The sequence below is a fragment of the Chrysochloris asiatica genome, unplaced genomic scaffold (assembly GCF_000296735.1).
Source record: "Chrysochloris asiatica unplaced genomic scaffold, ChrAsi1.0 scaffold00044, whole genome shotgun sequence".
Lineage (NCBI taxonomy): Eukaryota > Metazoa > Chordata > Mammalia > Afrosoricida > Chrysochloridae > Chrysochloris > Chrysochloris asiatica.
Window position 1 is genome coordinate 832,746 of NW_006408562.1, and position 9,212 is coordinate 841,957.

At 39.7% G+C, this 9,212-nt stretch overlaps 1 pseudogene; it reads left to right on the plus strand.

Annotated features, from left to right (window-relative positions):
- Positions 1-1,038: 1,038 nt before the first annotated feature.
- Positions 1,039-7,516, plus strand: LOC102832487 (annotated as a pseudogene).
- Positions 7,517-9,212: the final 1,696 nt, after the last annotated feature.

Sequence of the window (9,212 nt, forward strand, 5' to 3'; positions counted from 1 at the left end):
GTTTCCTAGGCTGTAAATCTTTATGGGAGCAGAAAGCCTCATCTTTCTCCCACAGAACAGCTGGTAGTTTTGAACTGCTGACCCTGAGGTTAGCAGCCTGATTTGTAACCACTATACTACCAGAGCTGCTTAGCAACCCCGTCAGAAGAGTAAAACTGCCCCATAGGAAACCCCAGGCTGTACCACATGCTTGACACATATTGTATCCACATGAATAATGTGCACACACATTTAGCAGGCAGAAATGACAAAATTATGTCCAAAAGTTCTGGCATAGCACACCCAGGCATACAACCGCACATGGATCATGACATTTTCAGAAGTGAATGTCGGCCTCATTCTCCCTCATTTAAAAGTTCCAAAACTGTTACTTTCAATCATAGTAGTATAATGAAGATAGAACTCATGGTCAAGTAGTCATGGATTGAGTACCTCAGTGTCTCCGTGAGCTTGTGCTTCTATAACAGAACTGCTAAAAGTGGAAGGCTTTAATAAACAAAAGTTTATTTTCTCTCATTTTTCGGCACCTAGAAGTCCAAATTCCAGGTGCCAGCTCTAGGGGAAGGTTCTTGTTGCCTTTTAACATATATTAGCCAGGAAATGCTTGGAGATCTCTATGTATTTTTTCCTGAATCTCAGAGCTTCTCAGTGTAGAGGTACCAGAAAGAATGCACTTAACTCCCAGTTCTTCTTTCTTAGTAGCAGTGAGGTTCCCCTTTCTCTCTTTTTGCTTTTTGATCCTTCTGGTGTGGTGCTATAGGATAAGCACTTGACCATAAGGTCTGATTGAACCAAAAGGTCGGTGGTTCAAACTCACCAGCTGCTCCCAGGAAACCCTATACGGGGTTGCTATGAACCAGAACTGACTTGCTGGCACTTAACAACAAATCTGTACCCAGGTACATTGCACCAGAGACAACTCGAGGGTTGAATGGAGGACTGAGTGTAGGCCGGTCTTATAGTGAGTGGGGACTGTTGCTTATTCCTGTTGCTGGTTCCATCTGATGTAATGTGGTAAGGAAATGTGGGTAGAGGCACATGCTCTCCCAGCCTTGCGGTCCTCCCTGGGTGACCAGTCAGACCCATCTCATCAGCGTGAGGGACTGTGACTACTTACTCTATGCCTGTGACTGTCATACCTGTTCTGCAGCATTCACAAGGTGGGAGGTTCTAATGGCTCAGGTGTGGAAAGCTGATACTGGGGCAGCGTGTGTGTGGCTCTTGTGCACAGGCCTCATCGGCCTGGTTGCTCAAACTGCATAGAACCATGAACCTCCTAGGACTGGCTACCTTGGTGACAACTGTTTCCAGAGTGGAAAGGGTGATTTCTTCATGCATCGAAGAAAGCAGTTTGAAGAGCAGGGAAGGAACTATTTCATGACAGGGGATGCTTTAGAAAATCAAGGGTAGACTGGTGAGGGTCTGCTTCTGGGAACCAAATGTCCACACCAACATAAGGCTTAACATAAAATCCATCGGACAGAAATAAACATTGAAATTGATGTCATCAACAAATTAAAAAACTATATTGGTAAAGAGTACTTACAAAAATAACATCTGGTGGTTGCACAGTGTGTCCAAAAGTATAACACACATTTTATCATTTTTTTCCATAAAAAAAATCTTTATGGAAGTAGATTGTCACATATTTCTCCTATGTAGGGGCTGGTGGTTTCCAGCCATTAACCTTTTAAATAGCAGCCAATTGCTAAACCCTAACCATGTGTCATCAGGGCTCCTGACCACAGATACGTGGCTGTGGTTGTTGTTAAGTGTCATTCAGTCTGTTCCACTGAAACTTCTTAACTCATAGCAGCCCCATAGGAAGAGTCAACCTGCCCCATAGGAAAGCTCAAGCTGTACCATATATATTTAGCAAATATTGCATAGCGATCCTGTATAGGATTTTTTTTTTTAAATAAATATTTTATTGCTGTATAGGACTTTTGAGGAGTAGCTGGTGGGTTTGAATTCTCAACCTTGCGGTTAGCAGTCAGGTGTTTATCCTACAGTGTCACACCAGGACTCTAACAACAGGCTACTATTTACAACACATATTTTTTGGGATCCAAATCAATAGTACCTCACCATTCATCAACAAGCTGCTATTCCTTGCTGTGACTACTCTATTTGCTTTCAACTCCATACTTGTCTCTGCTCATTGGCCAGTGTTCTGCAGCTGTAATCCTCCCTCAAGAAGAGGCTTGTTACTATCTGACTATCAGAAAAGGTGTAAATGTGGAATAGGCTATGTTTCATTGTACTTACTTGCCTTTTTTTTTCACACTATTATACATAATTTGATGTGATGTGAATTTAAGAGCTTACTGGAAAAATGGAGTTGACTAACAGGAATTACAGCAAAAGAAGAAAAAGGCTTAAAATAATTTTTCATATGACTGCTCTCAAGATCAAAAGAGATAAACAAAAAGTTGAATCTTTAAAAGGCTGATTTCATAGAATATCACCCTTTTCATGCCGTCCACTTCTATTTTCAAAGCTAACTTCCTTCAAAATGCTTCCTTTTTTCCAAATCCTGTGTTGAATATCCTTCCCCCTTTTTTAGAGAAATCCTAAGTCCTTCTTCCACTTTGTCTGTCAGTTTGTTATACTGTGGTGACTTGTGTGTTGCTGTGATGCTGGAAGCTATGACACTGATATTTTAAGTACTAGCAAGGTCACCTATGGTGGACAGGTTTCTTCAGAGCTTCCAATCTAAGACCGACTAGGTAGTAGATACAGGATACTTCTGAAAGATTGTTGCTTTGTGCTGTTGAATAGGATTTGACTCGTAGAGACCCTGTATAGGGTTTGAACTGCCAACCTTTCAGTTACAGGTACAGTACTTATCCCTGCAGCACAGCATCAGATCTCTGAAAGCTTAGTCATTGAAAATCTTATGAACAACATTGAGAAAATGTCTGATATAATGCCAGAAGATGAGCCCCTTAGGTTGAAAGGCACTCAAATTACGACTGCTGTTGTTACGTGCCGTTGAGTTAGTTCTCATTCATGGTGGTGGAGGTTGTGTGCCATGGAGTCTGTTTCAACTCATAGTGATCCTGTACAGGGTTTCCAAGGCTGTAGATATTTATGGAAGCAGAAAACCTCATCTTTCTCCTGCAGAGTGGCTAGTAGTTTTGAACTGCTGACCTTGAGGTTAGCTGCCAGACTCATAACCACTACGTTACCAGAGCTCCTTTCTGACTCATAATGACCCTGTCTATGGGTTTCCAAGGAGCGCCTGGTGAGTGTGAACTGACAGCCTTGAGATTCAAACTGGCATTGAAGTTGAATGCTTATCCTATGGCTCCACACTAGGACTTCTCAAAGTAGAGGATTCTTGGTAGAGCTGACTTTAATGATATGGATGGAGCAAAGCATTGGGGTCTTTGTTTGATAACGGGACACAATGCAAAATGAGAAGAAACAGCTGCAAACATGCATAACTAATCTGAATGTAGAGTGTATGAATCTAGGAAAACTGAAAGTTGTCAAAGATAAAATGACATGCATCAGGATCAGTGTCCTAGATATTAATGAGCTAAAACTGTGATTGGCCATTTTGAATCAGATCATTGTATGATTTACTATACTGGGGATGACAAAACTAAGAGTAATGACATAACATTCATTGTCAAAAAGAATATTTCAAGGTCCATATTGAAGTACCATGCTGTCTGTGATAGGATAATATCCATATACCTACTGTGAGGTCTAGTTAATACCACTATTACTCAGATTTATGCACTGACCTCTAAAGTCAATATTGAAGAAATGAAAACAATTCTACCAACTCCTTCAGTCTGAAGTTGATCAAATGTGCAATCATGATGCATTGACAATTACTGGTGATTTGGAATGTGAAATTTGGAAAGAGGAAATATTAGTAGTTTAAAAATATGGCCTTGGTAATAGATATGATGCTGGATATTGAATGATATAATTTTGCAAGACTAATGAATATTCAATGAAAATTACTAGTCAAAACTAAGCCAGGGGCAGACTGTGGGACAGCCAATCAATTGCTAATATACAATCATAGGTTGAAGCTGAAGAAAATGAAAACAGCTCCATGAGAGTCAAAATACTACTCTAAGTATAGTCCACCTGAATTTAGAGACCATCTGCAGAAGAGATTATACATAAATGATCAAAGACCAGAAGAATTGTGAGATGAAATCAAGAACATCATAGATGAAGAAAGCAAAATGTCATTAAAAAGACAGGAAAGAAAGAAAAGATCAAAATGGTGTCAGAAGAGACTCTGAAACTTGCTCTTGAACTTAGAGAAGCTAAAGCAGCTGGAAGAAAATGACGAAGTAAAAGAAGTGACCAGAAAATTTCAAAGGTCATCTAGAGAAGAAATAGTAAAGTATTCAAATGACGTGGAGTTAGGAAACTAAAAGAGAAAAACACAGTCAGCATTTCTCTAACTTAAAGAACCAAAAAACATTTCAAGAATTATGTTGTAATACTGAAGGATTCCATTGAAAAATTAAACGGTGCTGGAAGCATCAAAAGAAAATATCATGAATACACAAACTCATGGTGCCAAAAAGAATTGGTTGATGGTTAACCATCAAGATAGATGGTATTGGAGAAAAAAGTTCAAGCTGACTAAAGGCATTGTTGAAAAACAAGGTTCCAGGAATTTACAAAATACAAATTGAAATGTTTCAACAAACTGATGCAGCACTCATCTACGCCAAGAAATTTGGAAGGCATCTTCCCTAGTAATCAAAGGGAAGAGATCCTTATTTGTGCTCATTCCAAAGAACGGTGATGCAACAGAATGAGAAAACCGTTGAGCAATACCAATCATATCACAGGCAAATAAAAGTTTGCTAAAGATGATTAAAAAATGATTTCAGCAGTACATCAATAAGGAGCTGCCCGAAATTCAAGACAGATTCAGAAGCGGATTTGGAATGAAGTATGTCTTTACTGATGCCAGACCGATCTTGGCTAAAAACAGAGAATATCATAAAGGTATTTACTTTTGTTTCATTGACTATGCAAAGACATTCTAGTATGCAGAACATAACAAACTATGGATAGCTTTGCAAAGGATGTGTATTCCAGAACACTTAATTGAGCACATGAGTAAACTGTACATAAACCAAAAGGCCTTCCTTAGAAAAGAACAAGGGAATATTGAATGGCTTAAAATCAGGAATAGTATGTGGCAGGATTGTGTCCTTTCATAATTATTCAATCTATGTGATAAGCAAATAATCTGGAAAACTGGAGTAAATTAAGAAGGACAAGGCATCAGGATTAGAGGAAGACTATTTAACAATTTGTGATATGAAGCTAGCACAACCTTACTTGCTGGAAAAGAAGAGAGCTTGAAATACTTACTAATGAGGTTCAAAGACTACAGCCTTCAGTATGGGATTGTGCCTCAATGTACCAAAAATTAAAATCTTCACCACTGGTCTGATAAATAACATCATGACCAACAGAAAGAATTAAAGTTTTTGAAGACTTCATTTTGCTTGGATCCACAATGAATAGTCATGGAAGCTGCAATCAAGACATCAATCAATGCATTGTAGTAGGCAAATTTTCTGTAAAAGACCACTTTACAATGTTAAAGAACAAATATGCCACTTTGAGGACTAAGATGCCCCTGATCCAAGCTATGGTATTTTCAATAACTTCATATGCATGTGAAAGTTAGACAAGAATAAGAAAGACCGCAGAAGAATCAATGCATTTGAATTATGTTATTAGAGAAGACTATTGAAAGTGCCATGGGTTTACAGAACATTAAACTGTCTTGGAAGAAGTATAGCCAGAATGCTCCGTAGAAATGAAATTTGCGGGACTTTGTATCATGTAATTTGGATATATTGTCAGGAAGGACCAGTCCCTGGAGAAGTATGTCAGTCCCTGGTAAAGCAGTGGGTCAGTAAAACAAGAAGACACTCAATGCGATGGATTGACACAGTGGCAGCAATAATCAGTTCAAATATAAGAAAGATTGTGATGGCACATTAACAGATAGGGTTTCATTCTGTTGTGCATAGGATCTCTAGGAGGTGGAATGGGTTTGACAGCAACAACAACAACATGGTCTCTACTGGGTATATGTTAACCCAAGGATCCAATCCTCTTTACTTAATGGCATTTTTAGGAATTAGTAATCTAGATGTCTGTGTTGTTAAGTGCCATCAGGTCGATCCTGACCCATAGCGACGCTGTATAGGATTTCCAAGGAGCAGCTGGTGAGCTTGAACTGCTGACCTTGCAGTTCAAACGACTTTACAGTCTGATGCATTAGTGCACAGCGCCACACTAGGACTCTAAAAATTCATGATAAAAATTAATTAAAACATAATGTAATTTTTCTCATGAACTTATTAAAACCCCCTTGTCTATATCAAATGATTCACCATAGAATATATCACTGTTTAACATAGGAGTTGCTGGTAACTTGTGGCTATTTAAATTGAAACTAATGAAATTTCAGTTCTTCACTTGATCAATAGTCAATGCGACTAGTGGTTACTTTATTGTACAGCATACATATAACATGCTTGTGTGAAGTTCAGTTGCACAACATTGTGTAGAGAAAGAACCAGCAAGTAGGATATCAGGGCAAATCTGGCTAGCGGACAAAACAAATCTGATCAGCTGCCTGAATCTGAAAATAAAGTTTTATTGTAACATAGATATTCTCACTCATTTAGGTATCTGTGTTAGCTGTATAGCATCTGGATACTTGTGACATTAACCATACCCAGAAAGTCTAAAATATTTACTAGTTGGTTGTTTACAGAAAAATTCTAGAGAAATACTGTAGGTGGGTTTTGGTACTTTTAGACTGGGCTAAAATCTCTCCACCTTTGTGAGGCACACTTATGAGGGCCTTCAAAAACTTAGTAGAAAAATAGAATTGAAAACATAACAACCTCTCTTTCCACAAGATGGCCACACCCACTCTACCGCTGAATGTTCCTCTTGCCATGCTAACCCCAGCTCTAGTTGCTATTCAGCCTCCAGCTCAGGCTCCAGCCCAGCCAGAACCTCAGCCCCAGCACCAGCTCCAGCTCCTGTCTCATCCTCACACCTGACTGCAGCAGCCTCGGGACAGAGCACAGCCAGGCACGTGGTCCTGCTCACCCAGGGACCTTTCCTGGTGATCTTGTGGTCTGGTGGCACCTGGGTCATTTTAGCTTTCATCTTTCATCATGGATAGCTATGTGAGACACAATGAGGGTGCTGCTAGACTTATGGGAACTGTCGACAAGCACTCTGTGGAACTTACCAATTGCTTTACAGTGCCCCACAGTGAGTCTGAAGATAAGGTGACTGCTGACATACTATTTGCTAAGAACAGGTATGAATTATACAAGAAAGTGTCTCCAAACGAGCTCATCCTGGGCTGGTACACTACAGGCCATGACATCACAGAGCACATGGTGCTGATCCATGAGTAATGCAGCGAGAGGCCCCCAACTCCTTTCATCTCACTGTGGACATGAGCCTCCAGGAAGGTTCCATATAATGTATTGTACTGGGCAAATCTGATGTAAAAGAACTCTTTGACATGTTAAAGGGCAAAGATCTCAGTTTGAAGAGTAAGGTACAACCGACCTGCTGTTGTTACACGTCATTGAGTTGGTACTGATTCATAGCAACCCTATGCACAACAGAACAAAATACTGCCCAATCCTTGGCCAACCTTGCAATTGTTGCCACGCTTTAGCCCATTGATGCTACCATATTGCAAATCCATCTCAATAGGGGTCTTCCTCTTTTTCTCTGACCCTCCACCCTACCAAACATGATATCCTTCTCTAGCAACTTGTCCCTCCTGACAATATGTATGAAGTATGAGAGAGGAAGTTTGGCCATCTTGGCCTCCAAGGAGCACTCTGACTACACATTTTGCAACAGAGATCTATCTGTTCTTTTGGCAGCCCGTGGTACTTTCAATATTCTCTTCTAACACCATAACTCAAAAGCATCAACTCTCCTATGGTCTTCCTTATTCACTGTCCAGCTTTCGCATACATAAGAGGTTATTGAAAATACCATGGCTTGGGTCAGGCACACCTTAGTCTTCAAACTGACATCTTTGCTCTTCAACACTTTAAAAAGGTCTTGAGCCAGCAGATTTGCCTAATGCAATACAGCATTTGATTTCTTGACTGCTGCTTCCATGAGTGTTGATAGTTGATCAAAGAAGAATGAAGTCCTTGACAACTTCACTCTTTTCTCTGTTGATAAGCATATTGTTTATTGGTCGAGTGGTGAGGTTTTAGTTTTCTTTATATTGAGATGCAATCCATACCAAAGGCTGTGCTCTTGATCTTCATCAGTAAGTATTTAAGCCCTCTTCACTTTCAGCAAGCAAGCTTGTATCATCTGCATATCTCACATTATTAATGAGTCTTCCTCCAATCCTGATGCCACATTTTTCTTCATATAACCCAGATTTTTGGATTATTTGGTCAGCATATAGGTTGAATAAATATGGTGAAAGAATGCAACCCTGTTGCATGCCTTACTTAAATTTAAACCATTCACTGTTACCATATTCTGTTCAAACAACTGCCTCTAGGTCCATGTACAGATTCCTTGTGAGCACAATTAAGTGCTCAGGAATACTCATACTTCACAATATTATCCATAGTTTGTCATGGTGCACACAATAGAAAGCCTTTACATAGTCAGTATAGCACAGGTAAACATCTTACTGGTATTCTCTGATCTTTAGCCAAGATCCATCGGGCATCAGCAATAATATCCTTCGTTCCACATCCTCTTCTGAACCCAGCTTGAACCTCTGGAAATTCTCTGTCAATGAATGCTTGCAGCCGTTTCTGTATTACCTTTAGTAAAACTTAAGTCTCATGGGATATCAAAGAGATTGTCTGATGATTTCCGCACCTCTCTTTGGAATGGGCACAAATACGGATCTCTTCCAATCAGTTGGCCAGATAGTTGTCTTCCAACTTTCTTGGCATAGAGGAGTGAGTGCCTCCAGTGCCACTTCACTTTCTTGTAAGATTTCAATTTTCACTCCATCAATTTCTGGCGCTGTGTTCTTTGCCAATTCCTTCAATGCACCATGGATTTCTTCCTTTAGTATCACTGGTTCTTGATTATATGCTACGTCTTAAAATGGTTGAACATAAACCATATCCTTTTGGTGGAGTGATTGCTAGTCCTTCCATCTTCTTCTTCTTTTTTTTTTT